The sequence below is a fragment of the Cygnus atratus genome, chromosome 2 (assembly GCF_013377495.2).
Source record: "Cygnus atratus isolate AKBS03 ecotype Queensland, Australia chromosome 2, CAtr_DNAZoo_HiC_assembly, whole genome shotgun sequence".
Lineage (NCBI taxonomy): Eukaryota > Metazoa > Chordata > Aves > Anseriformes > Anatidae > Cygnus > Cygnus atratus.
The window spans coordinates 80,736,839-80,758,701 of NC_066363.1; the positions used below are offsets into that span (position 1 = coordinate 80,736,839).

The 21,863-nt window shown below is 38.3% G+C and overlaps 1 protein-coding gene across 2 annotated transcripts in view; it reads left to right on the forward strand.

The window, feature by feature from the left end:
- Nucleotides 1–21,863, forward strand: part of GMDS (GDP-mannose 4,6-dehydratase) — a 412,629-nt gene that overhangs the window by 21,134 nt on the left and 369,632 nt on the right. The gene's annotated exons all lie outside the window — the stretch shown is intronic.

Sequence of the window (21,863 nt, forward strand, 5' to 3'; positions counted from 1 at the left end):
CCAGAGGTTGAGGACCTTTTCTGACTGCCTGCAGTTGAGCTAGAAAGGAAAGAATAGGAAAGAGGAAGGAAGGACTTTCTCAATAAGGTGGATATTGAATCCAGCTGAGACTCTTTCGCTCAGCTTGCTGGTTCCTTTGTTCATCTTTCTGTCAGCAATGAGGCAGGCATTTAATGTGTCTTGGTGCATGTGCTTTCCTCTCATTCATTTTCTGGGGAATAAACATAGCTTTTGGCAAACTTTTCTTTAAGATGCCTGGAGAGCTCTAGTCAGAGAAACAGTCCTGATTTTTGGGGATGATCTGAAAGTTCTTTCTCCCTTGAATGTCATCGTCGGGTATCTCTTCGCCTTGGGGTTGTAGAACACAGTGGTGTTGGATTAAAGAGATGATGATTTGCTCCAGTGCACTGAAGAGACAAATGTCCAATGCAAAAGCTTGTCAAAAAACTTTCCATGACAGAAGTGTATGTGTTGCTCCACTTTGGCTACTCTATCAATGTAAAGTGAGAGGCTGGGGGAGGTACAGACTTCGGTGTCCTTATTGGTGATACCAACATCTGGTTCAAGTGACAGTTTGTCAGCGTAGTGATAAAATGAAGTCTTACTTTTATAGATTAAATTTGGCATATGTGGTTGGTTATTTCACCATTAGTGTGTAGATGGAGGCTGAGATTTGAGCCCTTCTCTGTGATAGTTGCAGATTGACAAATGTGCACCGGAGATCTTGTACTCTAATCCTAATGATGTCAGTCAAGCTTTGCTTTAAGTGCAGATTTTAGCCACAAATGCTTGAGAGCTCTGAACTGCTACAGGCGTTTCTACACTAAATGAAATGAGGTGTGCGTATAGGTGTCTAATCAGTTTTGATGGTGTTCAGAAACTGCCTGTAGATTTATAATGTTGAATCAAGTGACTGCAGTATGTTGGATATGAATAAGACTTTGTTTAACTACAGAAAAGACCTTCACTCTAAATCTTGATTCTCAATTTGAGATTAAAAACTCTCCACTAAACTAAAACTTCAGCAGCCTGTTCGTAGGAAATGATCTCAGTACTTTAACTGTAATTAAAAGATGACATCTTAAAATCCCAAATTTCTGTTTATAAAAATATTTTTCACTTTTAGTAGGAATCAAACCTATGAATCTAGATTCATGGCAAACTTTTTTGTACAAACAAATTCATGTAAAGACTTTCTTAATTTAAGTCTTAAGTGATTCTTACACATACAGTGCACAAACAGTGACTTATGTATTAGTGTTCCCTCAACAATACTTATTCTATGAATGTTAGCTGATTGCTTCTGAGAGAAATCCTATGATGAAACAACCTTATGAACCATGTGAAAATGCAGTTAAGAGTTAAAAGGGAGTGTTGTAGAGATAGAACATTAAGAAATAACCTTAAAAAGAAAAAACCTCTTTAGGTTAATGAAAAACTGACTCTTTTCAGTTTCTAACTTGAAAAACTAGCAATTTTCAACATTAGTTAAATATGTTCAGGGTAGTGTGGTAACTTGCACTAGGTACGTGGTGCTCCAACTATGAGAATTTGTTGTAGAGCTGCATCTTCAGTAAGTTAATGTTGAGAGAGTTTTTTTCTTTAACAAAGAAATAATAGTTTTTACTAAAAACACACAAACGCAAACTTTTAACCTTCTCTGGACTTCTCCACCAGCTGTTATTTAAACTCCTGTGCTCCTGCCTCATTAGGCTGTGCAGCTGAGACTACTGTACTCACCGGAAACCAGGGCATTTATGATTGAGTTCCTGTTATTGACTTGCTCTAGAGAAATGCCAAATTCCACTAGAAATAGTACAGTAGGGCCACTGTGGGAGACTTGTGCTAATGCTGCTTTGACATTTTCAGACTGGCATTTTTATTTTTCTTTTCCAGGGTTTTTTATAGTTTTTTTCCAGATTTGTTAGTTTGTCAAGCAAAAATGACCAACCTTAAAACAATGTGTTAGCTGACCTGGGTAAATGGAACTAGAAAAGCATCAGCAAATCTTTTTGCAATTATTTGAGCTCTCATTTTTTTGATACTTTAATGCTGAAGGTGAATGTTTCAGATGAATTGCTTATTGTGGGGTTTTTGAAATAGTGGCTTAAAAAAAGTGATCTGCAGTGTAATGAAAAGAATAGCAAACATACTTTGCATTTCTACAGCTTTGTTACATCTATTATACAGTAATCATTTAAACATAGATTCATGAATCAGTGAAAGTACATTTATTTTAATTTTCAAGACAATCTGTGGCTTTCCAGAAAGTGTTGAAGGCTTCCTTCATTTTAATACTTTCCCACAATATAGCATTAATTCTGGCTTAGTGTAGTTTTTTCTTTATTGGGTGTTATGTGGCTCATTATGTGCAAAGCGTTCAATTTTTTCATTTGAGTACTATGCTGAAATCCCTTAGAACTGAATTTGTTCCTGAGTGACCTAAATGCTTCTTTCCTTCAAAGATTTTCCATGCGAAAATAACTTAGTTGTAGTGAATGAGGGTTATTATTGGGCAAAAGTAGCTTTGTTTATGGATGTACTTTCTTACAAATAAATATTTAGAGATCTTGTTCTGTCTGTACATTTTCTCCTTATGTGAATGGTAGATGTTTTAGGGAAATCAGAATCTCTGTTCCTTAAAAACTAGGGTGCACGTTGAGCCAAACCAGTTTCAATCATACAATGAAAGGCTCTTGATTTTTGTCAAATACTTAACCTTGATTTTTTTTGTATTCCCATACTTTTTAAGAAAATGAGTTAATTAGCAAAGCCTATACAAAAACCTGTGTATGTATGTGGTTTGTGTATGTGTATTTATACAGTGCTGTGAACTAGTAGTTTTCTGCTTGTTTACTCCATTATAATATTTTCCTGTGACTTGGGCCAACCTGGACTAAATTCCAATTAAAAAACAACAATTGGAAGTCCTTTTACTTAGAGCAATTTAACTCTCCTGGGGGGAGAGGAGTGAAAATGCAGTTTCCAGCTCAGGAGCTGAGCTCCAACTGAAAGCAGAAAGGAAAGGTACTGCCTATCAGGTGATCACCAGTGTTTTTAAGTGTGGTGGGCGGGGGGGGCTTCTTCCATAGCCTGCTTCGTTGTCTACATCAGCGGTGGCTTTATGGTGTTCCAAGTGGAAATGTTCCTGCCGGAAAGTGACTGCAGGTCTCTTTATTCATATTTTAGATTGAACAGAAAACCTGGAAGAAAAACAAGTTTTCCAGAGTCACCCTGAGATTTTAAAAAACTTGTTATTGAATTTAACAAGTCATGTTCAGGTGAAGAAAATATTCTCTGTGCACCTGGTGAAGAGGCTGCTGTTGCGAGGGAATTCAATAAAGCTATCCTAGGTATTGAGCTGCCAGCTTCCTTGAGTTCAAGGGCTCCTTACCACCTTTCAAATATGTAGCAATCACTAGTCTGTTATTTGCAAACTTAAGTCTGCTGTAATTAAACTAATTTTTAAGAGCTTCAGTTGTCTTGAATTGTATAATTGTTTAGAAACAATTAGGCATTTGTGTTTAAATTATATCAAAATCCAGTTTAAAAAAAATGTCCACCTTGCATAAAAAGTGAAATCTAGCACACTTGTTAGTTTTCAGAAAAATTCTTTATTAGGAAAGGTATGTGCATTGGGGGGGGAGAGGAATTACATCAGTAAATGGCTGGTTTTACCCTCAGCTGTACAGAGCAGCTAATCTACCCCATCCAAACTCCGCATTTTCTTTCCTGCTGTCTGCTCCTTGCACTGTAACAATGGGTGTGGGATCTCCTGCAGGAATTCAGGCAAATCTGTTACTCAAGCGAGTTCATCTTAGAAGTTAGATCCTCAAAACAATGCAGTTACAAACTTCTCTACAGATACTAAACAACATTCCATCTCACCCTATTTTTTCTTGGAAAGAGTAGATTTCTACATCTTCCTTCAAGAAGTCCAGGCGTCCCTTGCATCTTTATCTGGCACAAGAGATTTTATTTGTGAGATTGGTCACAATCATTCTTCAAACAATCTAACAGTCTCTGCTCTTGACACTGTGAAGGGGGATTTGAGGACTTCGTCCTTCTAGTATTTAGTGTTGTAAGACCTTTTTTACTTTACTGAAACTATTCAAATATAATGAAATAGCAAAATGTGTCATTTGGGTGGATCATAAATACTTGTAAATTATATCTAGATGTTTCCCCCTTTAAGAAAAGGGAGACCTGTGTTCTCTGGAAACACTAGCTGTGCAGACTGGCTTTCTGTTGTGAGTTTATAGCAGAACCTTGAACTGAACAGGGTGCTGCTGTGGCATGAGGAGTCAGTTTGATTTCTGCCCAAACTTGGGTGCACAAACAGGAGAGGAAGATATGGGCAGGCAGATATTCACAGAGTAACTCTTCACCTTTAGGTGCAAACCTTGTAACAAGTCAAGAATATAAGATGGGCTTCTGTAGGATGAACAAGCATTAGATGAACAGCCTGTTCATTTTCTTGTCATCACTGTTACTTTTCATCACAGTTACTTTTCCAGCCTTGCTTGGGAACCAAGTGTCCTGTTATGCTAGTTACCGTTGTCTGATCTATTTGTATTATTTTTGTTTTTGGTTGGCATGATATAGCTGATAAATTTATTTAATCTAGAATTAGATAATCTAGAACTATAAATGGTGAGCTCTTAATTAGGCAGAGTGTTGGACAGGATCCTAATAAATTGGTAAAGGTAATATCTTAAAGTCTCAAGTACTCAAATCATGTAACTTTCCTGATTTAATTAGATTCTGTAATTCAGGAATGCAGCTAAAGTCTTACTACTATGATTATTCATACTGTATAGAAAACTTGAACTTCTTTGTATAAAATGCGCTGTACAAGTTTTTTTTCTTTTAAACAATAGTCAAATTCCTGACTCATTTAAGTTGTCTTGAAGAGTTACTGATGATGTTTTGTAAAATGCTGCATTGATCTTGAGGATAAATTTTGAAAAGCAGGTGGTAGTTTCATAAGGCTTGCTTGTACATGTTAAAAGGAAAGCAAACTTGTAAACTGAAGTGAGATAGGTAGGCTCCTACCATTTTACATTTTCTTTCTCTTTTCTTGTATCAAGAAGATTTTTTTGTTTGTCCCTTAAGGTTTGTAACAAGTTGCATTGTTTCACTGTAATGGAATGAGAAATTGTGGGAATGTAAATGCCCCATCACTGTTTTCATTTTGCGTTATCCCAGAGGTCAATTTTCAACTTGGAAATGCTTAATACTGCACTGAGGATAAAGTGAAGATACTATTTTCAGTTTCACATATGCTGGAAGTCTGCAGTTCTGGGGAAAAAAAGTGATGTGTGATGGAGGCCATTTTTGGAAATCCCAGAGCATCAGAAGCTTAGTTGGATTATATATTTTTGTCTTTTGCCTGTTCAGGGAATTTTGGGAAGAGCTTTATTCCTTACTGGCGTGTGCATATAATCTGAGCATCGAAACTACCAGAGAGCACTGAGTGTTCGGCATGAACTGCTCTGGAGATTCATCCGCACTTCATCTTTTCTTCATGTATTGTACCACTAAGCTTTATCACTTTGTATTATACATGTATTTAAGAACCAGAATCACAGAATCATCTAGGTTGGGAGAGACCTCCAAGATCACCTAGTCCAACCTCTGACCTAACACTAACAAATCCCCCACTAAACCGTATCACTAAGCTCTAAATCTAAACGCCTTTTAAAGACCTCCAGGGATGGCGACTGAACCACTTCCCTGGGCAGCCCATTCCAATGCTTAACAACCCTTTCAGTAAAGAAGTTCTTCCTAATATCCAGCCTAAATCTCCCCTGGCGCAACTTTATCCCATTCCCCCTCGTCCTGTCACCAGGCACGTGGGAGAACAGACCAACCCCCACCTCTCTACAGCCTCCTTTCAGGTACCTAAAGTCTTACAAGAAGCAGCTGAGGGAGCTGGGGTTGTTCAGCCTGGAGAAGAGGAGGCTCAGGGGAGACCTTATCGCTCTCTATAGGTACCTTAAAGGAGGCTGTAGAGAGGTGGGGGTTGGTCTGTTCTCCCACGTGCCTGGTGACAGGACGAGGGGGAATGGGATAAAGTTGCGCCAGGGGAGATTTAGGCTGGATATTAGGAAGAACTTCTTTACTGAAAGGGTTGTTAAGCATTGGAATGGGCTGCCCAGGGAAGTGGTTCAGTCGCCATCCCTGGAGGTCTTTAAAAGGCGTTTAGATTTAGAGCTTAGTGATACGGTTTAGTGGGGGATTTGTTAGTGTTAGGTCAGAGGTTGGACTAGGTGATCTTGGAGGTCTCTCCCAACCTAGATGACTTTGATTTGGTGACTTATTCTCCAGACCCCTCACTGGCTTCGTTGGCCTTCTCTGGACTTGCTCAAGCACCTCCATGTCCTTCTTGTAGTGAGGGGCCCAAAACTGAACACAGTACTTGAGGTGCGGCCTCACTAGAGCCGAGTACAGGGGGACAATCACCTCCCAAACCTGCTGGCCATACTGTTTCTGATCCAAGCCAGGATGCTGTTGGCCTTCTTGGCCACCTGAGCATGCTACTGGCTCCTATTCAGCTGACTCAACCAGTACTCCCAGGTCCTCTGCCAGGCAGCTTTCCAACCACTCATCTCCCAGCCTGTAGCACTGCTTGGGGTTGTGCCCCAAGGGCAGGACCCGGCACTTGGCCTTCTTGAACTTCATACAGTTGACTTCAGCCCATTCAGCCCATTGGTCCAGCCTATCCAGATCCTCCTGCAAAGCCTTCCTACCCTCAAGCAGATCGACACACGCACCTAACTTGGTGTCGTCTGCAAACTTACTGAGGGTGCACTCAATCCCCTCATCCAGATCGTCAACAAATATATTGAAGAGAACTGGCCCCAGTACTGAGCCCTGGGGGATGCCACTAGTGACCGGCCTCCAACTGGATTTAACTCCGTTCACCATGACTCTCTGGGCCCAGCCACCCAGCCAGTTTTTAACCCAACAAAGTGTACGCCAGTCCAAGCCATGAGCAGCCAGTTTCTGCAGGAGAATACTGTGGGAAATGGTGTCAAAAGCCTTACTGGAGTCAAGGTAGACCACCTCTACAGCCTTCCCCTCATCCACCAAGTGTGTCACTTTGTCATAGAAGGAGAGATCAGGTTCGTCAAGCAGGACCTGCCTTTCATAAACCCATGCTGACTGGGCCTGATCACCTGGTTGCCCTGTAAGTGCCGCGTGATGACACTTAAGAATCTGCTTCATGAGCTTCCCTGGCGCTGAAGTCAAACTAACGGGCCAAAAAATATGGAACACTTCACAAATTTGCATGTCATACAGTGGATTGTGGATTTTTTGTCACAAAGTAACACACGGCCTTGCCCATGTCTTGATGTAGCCTGTATGGAGCCTTCAAATTGGAAAACTGTATTTAAGTTTTTGGGAGTAAACTAGTGTTATTTGTTTGAAATAAGTCTATATATGTATTCTGAGTTGGGGGGAAATAATTTTCATCTGCTGATTAAAGTACTTAATTAGACTGTTGTGGGTGATAGTTCCTATTAATTCAGATTCTATATGTACATTTTAGTAATTCCAACAAATAGGAGAACAGAAGTTGTGAAACTTACTCTAGCACAGCAGATAACCTGTGACTGGTTGTCACCTGCTAAAGGTTCAGATCTGAGCACTGCCTTGAACCCTGAAACTAAGACCCTTGTGCTCAAAAACCCACAATATTTTTTCCGGTGAAAGTTCTCTAGTATGTACCCATGAAAACTTGGTTGGAATTTTCCTTGTAAAAAAACCCTTCTGCTTTGTTAGAGAACTCCTAATTAGCTCAAGAGTGGAGCTGTTTCTATGCCAGATGATAATCCCAGTAGTAATAGAGTGACTGTGATAAAATGGTACTTGTCCGCAGAAGCAGAAGATCACTTTTGCCATTTTAAAAATACCTGAATTTCTCTAACTGAATAGAATAATCTATCAAGCTAAATTATATCAAGTCTGTAAGCTGTAGACAATTTCAGTTAAGAAAAGCTGCTTTTTCTATGCAGTTCTCTGCCAATAAATGTGACTGCTCAGTATTGTTGCTTTATGCAGCTATTAAATATATATACAGCTATTAAATATAGGAAGAGGCTGGACACCTCTTACAACCAAAACACCTCTTAAACCAAATTTTCTAAACCTTTTGTTTTTTTAGAAGTATACACTACTAAAACATCTGAGTCAGACTCCAAAAAGATGATACAAGCACTTCCAGATATTTGATACGTGAGTGAAAGGTCCAGCGAATAAGGAGATAGAAAAATTGTTCTAACATTTGCTCTATGATGTGATGGCTGTGACTTTCCTCATGTTACTCCTTTTCTGTATTTATAGCAGCAGAGAATACCTTAAATCTTAGGCAATGCTGAAGATATCCAGATCTGTGGCCAGAATTTTAGTCTTGAATTGCTACCTTTCATTCTTACAACAGACACTACTAAATTATCGTTTTTAATGGTCTGTGAGCTGTTAACAAGTTAGCTGTTATGTCTTGAAGATGTTTATCGGGTAAGCATTCTGTTTCAGTGTTTCAGCAGTGCATCAGACACTATATAATGTGGAGCCCAAGCATGGTCTTAATAATAAAATGACTAGTTTAAAATGCCATGTATAACTTCAGATACAGCTAAGATGCTTTAAAAAATAATTGCATGTTTGACAGGTCCCTTGTGTGCAGATTTCACTTTGGTAAAAAGTACCCTACATTATATAAAACAGCTTATCTCTGATTTGAGCTGTCTCTATCAGATTTTTTGGCAAAGAATTTTTATGAATACAGTTGTTGTAATAAACGTACTCAATGAGTTGTTCTCAAATTCTCTGATTTGAGACTATACCAATGCTCCGTCACTGAGTTGTCTTTGGATAGTATGTCGAAGGGAAAACTTGTTTCTAGATTTCTGTATTCTTTACTACAGAATAAAAATACCTTTCCTTGTTAAAACAATTCAATTAAAAGTAAATCTGTATTGCCAACCTAGATGGCTCTCAAATTACACTTGAAAGAAGAAATTGGAAATACTTTTAACTTTGCATTAATTCAGTAGTTATGTTAAGACGAAAAGTGGCAGTGGAATATTAAAAGCTTAAATCCGATGCTGGAATCTTCTCTAAAATTCTATGCTTACAATCTACCACACTGGATTATCTCAGTTGACTTAAAAATCAGTGTATTACTTCGGCTCAGTTATTAGTGTTACTTTTCTAATGTCTATGTTTGCTGATATGTCACACCCTTACTTCTGTGCTTTAAAAAAAATGCCTGCACATGCCTAGCTTCCCCCCTTCCTCTGAGTTCAGTGATTGGATCATAATCTTGATCAAATTGCTGAACTTTAATGAATATTATTATTAAATAGACTTTCATTGGCATGGGAATACATAGTCCAGAATAGTTTCAGACTATAGATTTTCTGGTTTGTTCCTTTCTGTAAAAACAAATAAACAAATCGAAGATCATCTGAGAAGTCTCATAGCTTCTATATGCCAACCATGTGTTGCTTTTTTGTTTGTTTGTTTTTGTTTTCCACAGCTACAGCAAAGTCACAGTTAAGAGAATGCAGCCAAAGGAATTGCTGGTTTTCGGCTAGTCCCTTTGCAATATATACTTCTTTCCATATTAACCCTTCAGTGCTGCGTGTTTGTATTTTTCAACCGAAGTACAAATGCATTATAGTACTAGCACGTGAGACTTGTGGAAATCCATACTACTGACAGCAGAGGGTTAATATCCAGAACTGTGTGTGTATGCAGGTAGTCTTGCAGGGAATTTAAGTTTGAAATGCTCTTCATAAAATCATAAATTTCCAACAAACAGGTTCTAGGAAAATCTCAATTACGGAACAAAAGTAATAATTCTAGGTAATGTGTAAAATACTTAACATCACAGTATACTAAACAGGATAAATATTTATATAACCATGAAAAGCAAAAGGCTACAATTTGGTATTGTGTCACTTTTACATGAAACAAGTCATTAAATTTACTAAACTGTCACAGTGAGGGAAAAAATAAATAGTTGGCTTGTATTTACTGGTTTGCTTTCATGAATAAAACTACTGTATGAGTTTCAAAAAGCCTTAGATAAAAGAAATTACTAGTACATGTGTTCTTTAATTGAAATTGAAAAAGTATTGTACTCTTTTTAAATTGGATGTCTAGACATGGGAGATGCATTTCCTTTTGCTGAAGAGAGCTGAATATTCTCTGAAGCTAGATTAGAGACTTTACAGGCAGATCAGATGCGAATCAGCTGTTTCAGAAAAGTTAACAGGAGTTTTTGTGCTGCCTAATTACTTGTGTATAGAGACCCTGTATATATAAGCCCTTTCCTGAGTGCTATTACTATCTGAATTACAGATTCAAAGGCAAATTTCTTGCTTTGCCTGAAAGCAGCCTTCACAATGTCTGCCTGTGTTTTTGGTGATGGGAAGTGTTGATATGACTGGAAGAAGACAGTTAACCATCACCACAAAATAAGATTAGGTTTATGTAGATGAGAGTGTACTTTGAATCCTGGTATGGTATTCAAAATCTGTCTTCCAAAGTTTTAATTTAGGGCAGTCTACCAGCATTTCAGGGTTTTCTTTTTCTGTATTACTACTGAATATTCCTTGCTCCTTTTGACAGACATCATTCTATGCAATTCATACAATTACTTTAGTAGTTAACTGAAGGATAGGAGTGCTTTGAAAATAGTGAGTGATATTAGCATTGGAACATTAGACTCTTTTTATTCTATATGTACCTTCCTTCAGTATTAATTGATTTTTTTATTATTTTTGGAGCAAGACCAGTACAGAATCCCATGCTGATACATTATGCAGCGTTTACATAACATTCATTGCTGTTTTTGAAACATTCATGACCTGATAATTTAGACTCACTCTTAAATATCAGCCTAAAGTTTTTAAAGCTTTCTGTTCGTCTAAGAGTTAGCAGCTTCAGCTTTAACTTAGCTAACTTCAGGTTTTAATGCTTAACTATTGTAATGTCACTGCAGCTTTGCAAACCTTGAGTATTTAACACCATCTCTAAACTTGTTCACTGCTTACACTATACGGGATCCTGCTTGTTCAAAGCTTACGTTGTTGGCACTGAGGCGTTTAGTTTTTATTAAATTTGAAATGATTGCATTAGAATTAAGGGTAGTCTTTACCCAGAATCCATATAAGCATATATGACGAAATACAGCAGACAGCTACCCAAGGTAAGATTTATTGTTATTGTGATGTATTATTTGCATCTAATTTATGCAGTACGTCACTACTCAAATTATTTTATTATTTTATCAATTACTTTATCATTTTACGTAAATCAAAAGCCAAAAGGTGAGATTTTTCTCCCCCCACTAGTTTGCATTTTGCCAAGTTTCCTCGGGCAAATTGTCCAAGCCAGGTGATTGGGATGTAAAATGTCCATGACTTCCACGTAACACCTTCTACCTCCCCCCCTGCAGAACATTTGAGAGAAGGTAAGGTGCAAAGTTATCTTCTTCAGGAAACTTTTTGTTAAAGTTGTAATTATGTGGGTATTGCTGTGGATACTTGGCATATAAACTAAGAGGAAATAGTGCATCTGTTAGTGAATATATGAATGGCAATGCCTGTGGCATTTATTATTGTTAAAACCACACTGATAAAAGATATTGAAAATAATCAGTATGGTACAGGTTGAAAATGTAGGAGCGTGCATTTTCTAGCATTAGGAAATAGCAATTTTTTGATATTAGAGTTAAAGCCTTAGTCCACAAAAATGCTACAGATGCTCTCCTCTTATTGAAACAGCGTAACATTTTAAACTCTCGTGGTGGATTTGTTCCCTAGTGATTTCATCCTGAATTTAGACAACTCTATCAGTAGAGGGGGGAATATTTTTTTTTTTCCCAAACTGGTTGACCTAAGTAAGGATGCTTTGAAGAATTTCACTGCTGTAAACTGAGTTTATGAAAGGCTTTTGGAATCATGGAGGCAGTATCTGGATAAGATTGAGACTGAGGGGTGTCAGGGACTCCTCAAGCCCACCTAAAGACTTGTCCCTATTTTTTTTTTTTTAACTATTGTTCACTTCAAAGCTTTCAAACAATCTCATGAGAGAAGAACTTTTTTTGATTGAGCTAGTTATTCTGTTCATTTAAGTAGTGTGCTTTGAGCAAATGTGCAGTCTAGCTTTCGGCTGGTGCTGCTGTGCCAGAGTCAGGAAGGCTGAAACTGTAAAGGGTCTGGGGAGATTCCTGGTGAGGGAGGGAGGGGAGGTAGTTGTAGGAAATGGATGGGAGCCTGTGTCAGTATTGCTCTGTATTCATCCTGTGTTTTTCTTTCTAATTCAGATTTTCTTTCTAATTCAGATTTTCTTTCTAATTCAGATTTTGGGGATGGAAGGTGATGTTATCTATCTTCAGCCTTTCTCAAGGCTATGTGGGAACTAGAGTCAGGATTACATCTTGAGGTTTCATAAAGATAGTGTGGAAAATAAGGCAGTAATTTTTGTTGTTCTGTCAACTGTAGTATAGGTATTCCAGGGAGGGATTTGAAGTGTCTTATCCTAATGATGATATTTATTAGTACTTTGAATTTCTGTGAAAAGGCTATAAAACCAGGTAAGGCATTGTAAATCTTCATTACTCCAAAACTTTTGGGGCTGATGACAAGCATATGGCTTGCTGGTAATGTGTGGAAGCTGTCTATTTTGTTTGTCTAGAAGTTGTGTGTGTCCTTCCAGGATCTTGCCTGGCAGATCTGAGTTTTTCCTGTGTTTTGAGGCTTAGAACTCATTTTAGAATGTCTGGCATGGTTTGTAGTTAGCATGTTGATATTTCCATCTACCTCATGTTATATACATACAGAATAAATTCATGATCAGTATGTGTAGTATACAGTGATAAGCAAGGATCTAAATGTCTTTACGTGTGAGGCATTTTTTTGTTTTTTAAATAGCTGCTGGATGTTTGTGATATTGGAGGGGACAACAAGCTAAAATCATTCCAAGAAGGATCTGTTGAAGTAATGGTTACAGTGGAGTGGTGAGAAGGTTACACTCTCGCTATTTCTACAGTGTCCATTTTGTATAAAAACAGGTTTGTCTTTTGGTACTGTCTTAGAGTTTAGAAGTGGAAAACCAGTCACTGGAATAATAGGTAATCATGTGATGGCTCACCTGCAATAACCAATACTTTGCCTGCCCTAGTAATAAACCAGTTAATAGCCCCATGTTTGCAGAGTTTGGAGAGTTTGTATGTGTGTATTCCACAGATTCACTAGTGGCTAGTGATTCTCTGTAGTAGCAATGCTACTCTTACTATTTTTTATTGTCTTTGCTTTTTGTTACATTCTGTTAAGCCAATGATTTCACAGCTAACCTTCAATCACAGGACTTAATTTCAAAGATAGTGTATGAGAGTATGAAAACTCTTGCATGTGAAAATCTCTTGGTCTTCAAAAAATGTAAGAATGCCTCCTCTTAATTCTTTTGGGGAAGAATTTATTAATCTGTGTTTTCCCATATGGTCAAGATACTAGTTGTCTCATCCATAAGGAGTTCTGTATGTACAGCTGAAGTTACGTTGTTAAGAACTCGCTTCTCACACAGTAATCTGCTATGCATTTGGCTGGAATTACCAAGTATTTAAATAATGACTGACAGTAGGAGTGGAATGGTCTTATGTAGTTTAACTTCCAAAACTCATGTTTTCTTTACCAAAGGAGTGTTGCTTCATGAACGCGCTGCATTTCAGCTTTCTACATTCTTTCTATGGGTTTTGTTGCCTGAATTTAATCAGACGAGTGCAACAACACTGTGACTTGCTAGGTAGCATTGTAATGCAACAAATACGCCACAAGGTGGCTCAACAATATAGTGCCTTAAGTATTTCTTAAATGTTTTCGTTCACCTCGCGCCACAGTATTTCACTGCAGCTCAGCACTAATGTAAAAACACTTGTTCTGCATAGTGCTGCAACCTGCTATCAAGTTTCAAGGAATTCACAGTTCAGTGCATCACTGCACATTGTTGTACAAGTGCAGAGAGCAAGGTGTTCCTGTACGTACTCCTATAGTGTGGTATTACAGCAGATTTGTATTTTAGTCACTTTTTGAAATTAGTGAGTGGGGTTTGGGTTACTGTTTGTAGGGGGAGAGAAAAAGGAAGTACCACTATTTTTATGATGCTGAAATGTGCAGGTTAAACTTCTTTCCAAAGAAGTTTAAATAAAAATGACCATAGAGCTACAAAATATATATATATTTGGGATCCTAATTTTCTCAGTATGCTTGGGACTAAAACTTACTGTAAAAGCATCAGCTGGTTTTTAAACAAAAATGGGAAGTTCTCAGAGAACAGGTTTTCTGTCTGTCCCATTTCCAGTTTCACTTGGTATTTTTTTTTTTTCATTCTAGCTTGGATACCAATAGGAATTTTAAAACAGAAATTGGGGTGCTTGAGCTAGAATATGCAGGAAGCTAATGCATGGAGGTGGGGTAGTGAGGTTTTCCACTGAGGTAGGGAAGAGAGGATGCTGAAGATTCAGGCAAAACTGAATGTTTTCATATTAAGGTGCAGATCTTACAGATAGTGTGAAAATACAGCCTTATACTGGGAAGTCCTGGATTCCCTTATGTCTACTGTTTGTCTAGGACATCTAGTCACCTCCTGTCAGCGCATGAGTAAGTATGACGATCTGACTGTCACCAGCTGCTGATCTTCTTGGGACTAGAAGGACACGCCAGAACAAGCCTGGCTGGAGGAGGCTGATATTATACAATTACCCACTAAATCTGGAACTATTCTGAATTGTAGTCAGCTCTTTTAGTCTTCACAGCTGGTAAAAAATGAAACTAACATTTTTTTCCTGTAGCGATGGATAATGGCCAGTGTAATCAAGTGATTGTATCTTGTATTAATTACCATATTAAGGGCTAAAACCATGTGATTAAAATCGAGAAGAAAACGGGGTCTTGAATACTGAAAGTGTTGTGCTGTTATTCTAATATGTAGTGATGATTAACATGTTTCACTGATATCATGCTGACATGGCATGCTAGGAGTTGACTCAGAAGCAAGTGCTTACTAATCTGTTTTAACTTGCGGTACTAAATGCAAGTGTAGTGTATATCTGGAGTTCATCCAGTGGTTGTGAGGAATATTTTTAAATACAAGTCTTCCTGATGTAGTCAAAACTTAAGTGGTGTAGGGTTCACCTAGTACTTCTAGTTCAGTTTTGTACCTGGAAATAAATAACAGTTGTTGAACTCTGAGAAGTTCACAAATACAAGGAGGACTGCGCAGAAAAAGGCAGAGCTTCTATAGCCCTGTACCAGCTTGTTGGCAGGTAGTTGAAGTATGTGCAGCTTGGAAATCCAGAATAATTCTTGACAGCAGTCTCTAGCAGGTATTCCTCATGCCACTAAGGTTTTGTCCTGCACATTGTCAGCATTTGAAGAATGATTGTGGTGCCTCGGCCAATTGCAGAATACAAAAACTACTTTGGCACGTATGATGTTTAAATGGCCAAGAAGCAGTGGTGGGCCTTGTAGGAAACTGAAGCTGGGAACAGAGGTGGAGACCCTGAGGTGGAAACTTGTTTAGGTTAACAGTGATCTGAAGTAGCAGCTCCCTGCTGGAGTAGGTGGATTCAGGATGCTTAGTTCTACCTTTCCAAGCATAGACAAAACCTTGAAGGGAAATCTGGTCAACACCAAACTGTACCATAGCTTATTTGCTTGTAGGTTTGTCCTGAGGACAAATTTCCCCAAAAGCTAGCAGATTTTTCCCTTCACAGCCCTGTGCTCTGGAATCTCCTCTGTGTAGCGTGCTCACTAAAGGATCTTTGCTGGAAGCAGGACCATGCTAAAGGAAAGGGGAAATGCTGTGTCTAGACTAAACCACAGCTCTTCTCCCTCTGACGTGGCTAGTTCTACCCAACCCAAGTTTGTAATGGAGGGACTGGCGAGATGGTTGAAGGCTCAGGCTATTTTAGATGCTCGCTCAGGATGCAGGCAAGGCCAGACAAGTCTTGTACTTGCTCCTGTGTAATCACGTGCTTGTCCCACAAATGAGTGGGTCTTGTGTTACCTGCCCAGGCAAGAGCAAAATATAGACTCTAATGGAGGTAAATGGAAGTGGTCTCTCAACGTAAATTTACAAAGTTGGCAAAAAGTTTCAGCTGAAAAATTGTTTAATTTTTTGAATCTGATATGTTTCCTTTCCCCACTCATCTCATATGAGGGTGGGGGAAAGGATTCATTCTCTTTAGCTGAATGTTGCTTGGCAATACTAACAGTTAAACATCCAACAAAGCCACAAATCACTATTTCTTCCTATTAGAATACATAAGAGCAAATTCTAATATGGCTTTATTCCGTGTAATTTAAACTCAAGTCATCCTTCTCTTTTCCCTCCCTCCCTTCCATTTTTTTCTTGGCTAATAGCCACTCTGGTCTCTGTACAATCCTTGAACAGATTCATGCTAGGCAAACTACTTGAAATCTGTCACAGGGTTGGATGAAAGTGTTAATGATGTTATAGTATCAATTTAACTTAATCATTACTTGGGGATTTTGGATTTGGAACAGATTTGGGCCTTTGATAGCAACGAGGAGACTTCTATTTGTTTTAAAGCATACCGCTTTCTCTAAGAATGAAATCCTGAGCTTGGAACAGCAAATAGAATTTCAAGATCCCGAACTTCTGAGCACACCAGAGAATTCAGCTGTAGGCCACTGATATCTCCAGGTAAAAGGCAGCAGTGCTGTGATGGTGTTTTCTTGCGAGGTGTCCCACCCCAGCCCCTTACTGGGTAACATGCAAACATCTCCTCCTGTGTTGCAGGCAGCATGTCTCAGAACTGCGGGTAGATACAACCCCTTCCTAGGTTGTAAGTGGGATGGACAGAAGATAATACTCCAGTAAATAGAGTGATATTTTGTTTTTATCCCATTTATGCAGAATAGCCTTTGTTCAGTGATTACAGAGCATCTATCTCCTCTGGTGCCTGGTAAATACTTGCACCTTACTCACTGTGCTTTCATAACGAGTGGAAACACTTTTATTCTAAATACTTTTATTCTCACACTTAAGCAAGGCATACATCTATTACTAGTAGTACTGTCAGGCTTTTTTCGGATGAGTTGTGTATGTATGCAAATGTTTAGGCATATAAATATGTGCACTATTTTTCCGTTCTTCTGAATCAAAAACTTAAGTTTGAGGGCAAGTGGTGTTAGCAAGGAGTGCCTAGTTTGTGCACTGGCTCCTGGAACTAGAAAGGAAATGCTTGAAGTCTTCTGGAGAAGCTATTTTTAAATGACTTCAGCTTCTTGTTTAACCACAGCCTTACACTTGTGTTCTATATTATAATAGAAAAACTATGTTTCCTCTGTCAATTATGAAGAGAAAAAATAAATTCTTTCTCATGCACAGGCAACTGCTTAATCGTGCCTTCCTGCCTTGTTAAGGATACCTGAAGATTTTCATGAGTCATTTCTTACCCTCTAAGTGTGGGTGTCCTGTGCTGTTCTCTGTTGTCATAGATTAAAGACCAAGAATAACGGCAGGCATGGTTGGAAAGTATTCCAAAACTAATGTTGTCCCCTTTGTTTTTTAGTTTACTCCAGTTGTGTTAGATCTGCTTTGTTTTGATGCCCTAAACAATTCTGATGGGCTAAAAGCTAATACAAGTGTGGTAAGTACGCATTGTTGCACTTATGTATGTAGGAAGGAATATTTTTCCAGCCTCTACTGTCTGCTAAAGGAGGAGAAGCCTTTTGGCAAAAAGAGAAAGGAAAATCTTTAATTGACAAGAGCCAATATTCAAATCATGATACTTGAAAGAAATCTGTAGAAAAAGCTGAAATGAGGGAGGAAATGAGGTTCCTTCCTTCCCCTCCTACAAGGAAATTATTGCTGTTCAGTCATGGAGGTCCCTCTCATTTTGGATAAGCAGGTTGGCCATTGTACTCTGTTAGGGGGATACTATCAGAATAAAATTCCCCTTTCACGCTGAAGTGTTGTATTGTTTTATACAATATTAACTTGTATTGTTACTGGGATGTGCCCATTGCCAAGTAAGAAACGTCAGTAGTCATTGTGCCTTCCCGAGAGGTGGGATGAAGAGAAGAAGTTAAGACAAGTACAGGTTCATTGCCTAGAATACAGTCTTATTAAAAACTCTCTTGTTTCCACGTTCCCTGAAGAGTATCTATTACTGGGTAAATATTTGTATGTTCTGATACAGCAATGACTTGTTATATCTTTTTCTGGCTAGTCCCGTGAAATAGCGTTCTTCTATTAGTGTGTGAAAAAAAAAAAAATACACAGAGAAGTGTTGCAGGGATTCGGTGGCTCTGTCTAGTGTGTCTCTAAAGGTAGACTAAGCATCCTTTCTTGTTTCAGAATAACACTATAGATATGAAGCAGTTAACCTTGCAAGCAAAACATTTTTGCTTTACTGCTTGTGTTTGCAAGGAGGATTGGCTATTTAAAGCTACTAAAAAAAAGTAAAATATATGTTAAGTACAAATTTCTCTGCCAAGAACTTTAACCAGACTTCAGTTTTGACAAGGATGTATTTTTTAATGGAATGTTTAACTTTTATTCATTGGAATCCCATGGAAAACTCATATTCTGTAGCTGCCAATTTTCTTAAGCTTTGTATCAGGCTGTGGACATCAACTCAGACCTTGACAAGTCTGACATGTGACACTCTGCTCATGAGCACCGTGGATCTTGGAGAGAGACTCTTCTGCTTCTTTCCATGTGGACTTTTTGCTAGGATGGATGTTCTTGTGTGCTTGAAACCTTTAAACGATATCAGGTGTAATCTTTTGTTTCCTTCCAAGCTGTTTCACTACACTGAATCCTCACCTATCTAAAAGATGTGAGATGAGAATGGATTTAACAGGGATTGCGACTGGTTCTCTATTCTTAAATTTATTGAAAGGCTGGTTAATGTAATCAAATATTATGGGTGTAGTTTATACTGGAACCTAAATCTGTCTTGTGTGTTAGACTTGGATTAAGTTATTCTTTTTGGCTTGGCTTCTTTAATGACAGAAGAAGAGAATGATGACCTTAGGTACTTTAGGACACTGTATAATTACCTACTGGAAAAAAACGCATCTTTAGCATATATTCAAACGAAACGGTGAAGTTGATAAACTGTATTTGCATCATTAACAAAGTGATGCCTGCAAACTACTCTTAACAATGATAACAGTGGAAAATTGCCTTTTTCTTAAAACTGTTGTTATAAATCTCGAAATAATTCATCTCAAATCAGGTCAGTTAACAGGTAAGTAATGATGCTAAGTGATAGCCGTTGCTTACAATTCTTACATGTAGCATTTCATCTGAGCAGGATAACAATTTGTGTTATGCTTGTGAGTCAGAAATGTACTGTTCTGACTTCTGATAAGCAGACTGGTCCACAGAATGATTCTGGTAAAAGTAGTTGAGGAATACAGGTGTATACCACCAGTAAAAATAGTTGGGTTGAACTGTAATAGAATATCTTCTGACTGGCATTACTTTGTCTGGCATCTGTGGTTGTCAAGAAGTAGCATATGCCACAGTAGTGTTTCTAAATCTAAATTTGTCTGCCATAGTGACTTTGCATTTAAATGCAACCATATCCTTTCCATCTAGTCCAGTATGAAAGCTGAAATCTAGTCTGTTTGGCTTCTGGCTTATTCTCAGGAATCCCTATTTTGCTTTGAAGGAACTAAACCTGGGCTTTTAGGAAGCTCTTAGCTTCTGCCTGGCTGTTGCCAGTTTTTTTTTATCCTTCTGCTTCTCTTGTTCATCTTAACATTGTATGCATCAGGCCTGGAATTGCCTTGCTCTTTCTGCAGCCTTAAAGCACAGAGGATCAGAGCACTCCTGGTGTTTTTGTATGGCATCAGAGAAGACATGGAAGAAGGAAGCTGAACTTAGTGTGTGATGCATGGTCAAAAAACTTTATACTTATTTCTCTATCATGTTGGATTGCTCTTGAATGGTCTATCTGCATATACATGTATATACACACACACAATTTCAGTTCCTATTTCAGTATCTTTGAAGTCTTTGAGGATGGATTAACACACTTTGTTTAGGACACCAAAGCTCTCTAGTCTTTATAGTAGTACTTGATTTTTGGTAGTAAGTTCCTGTTACTCTTCTTTTATCTTATTCCTTCTGTAGGAGGGAGAGAGTGGGTTTTCTTTACCTTAGAAGCTATTAAACGCATACTTAAGCCACTCTCTGTCATGGTGATTAATAAGCGTGGAATAATTTGCTGTTTGTTCTTTCTGGAAGTCAAGTGCTTTGAGCAGTGTTTGTTAATACATGGTAAGATGTTTTAAGCTGCCATTCACTAAGTGAATTTGATGTTTACTTACAACGTAGGCAAAAAAGTGTGCCAATGTTTTCTGCAAACTAACCCATAAAAGGCACAGTAGTCAGTAAGGCATGCTGTCTGGATCTCGCATGTAAAGCATGTCCTGGTTGCTTGTTTGGAACAGGAGAAACGTGACAGTGTGATGTGACTTGCCAATCTTGGAAGGACCTTAAAGACCATTCAGTTCCAACACAGGCAGGGACACCTCCCACCAGACCAGGTTGCCAAAAGCCCCATCTGACCTGGCCTTGAACAGCTGCTCTGGGCAACCCATTCCAGTGCCTCACCATCCTCTGAGTAAAGGATTTCTTCCTTATATCTACCTACCCTTTTTTAGTTTAAAATAGTTACCCCTTGTCCTATCACTACACTCCCTGATACTTCCCCTCTCTTTCTTGTAGAGGCTCCCTTTAGGTACTGGAAGGAATACTTCAGAGGAGTATTGGGGAAAAAAAAACTTTTCTGAAAGAGTTGGAGGGGAGTGATGGCTTAATTTCAGGTAGAACCAATGTCAAATCAGTTGATCAAACTTTGAGTACTCAACTCTGTTTTTACTTAAATTTTCATGCTCAACAATCAGACTAAAGATTTAAGGAATATTGTGGAAATTGGCAATCTTCTACTTTGTCGTAAACTACTTTTGAGGGATCAGTATTGTTCTTCACATTTCTTTACTAAATCTTATTCCCTAGACTACTATTAATGTTGGCCAAGGGCAGATTTATAAATACTAACTTCCCTTCAAAAGGATTTGTTTAATACTGTAAGAATAATTGCTACATCAGTTTATTAAGCATGCTGCACTGGTGTGTGGCTAAGCACTAGAGCAAGTGATTTCAGTTTTGTCTTGTTTTTTTAAACAGTGTATGTATATCTTAGCATATAGTATACGCTAAGAAATTTACCCATTTGGCAATTACTGCTTTTCTTCATACTTTGTTACAAGCGTACTTTGCTTGTAACAAAGCAGTTGCTATAATGGGCCTATTTTATAACAATTATTTCTTAATTCTAGTTAGCATTTTATGTCATTAGTTTGGCATGACTGCTTAGAATTTTTTTTCGATTGTAGTATTTTTGTTGTCTCCCCATCTCTCCATTTGTCCCTGCCTTTTATTTCCGTATTGCAACTGGATATTAAGTCTGTTTTTTTTTTCCTGAGCTTTAGATATCTGTGGAACTTCCAGAGTTCAAGTGCGTTGCAAGAATGCTAGGTGGCTTGTCTTCTGAATAAACCTGAGTTTTATTTGAAAATACCGATGATATGCTGTATATACTATGGATGTAAACCATACCCTAAAGAGGATGGCCTGGACAGTTGAAATACAGTTTCTGCAAGAAAGTTTAGTTAAGAGGATGTTCTAGTTGGGTAATCCTGATCAATAGGCTAAGTTGAATGCTTAAAACTGGTCTGGCACCCCTAGTTTGCAGAAGTCCAGCAACTCTTGTTGAGAGGTGATATATTTGATGGCTTTAG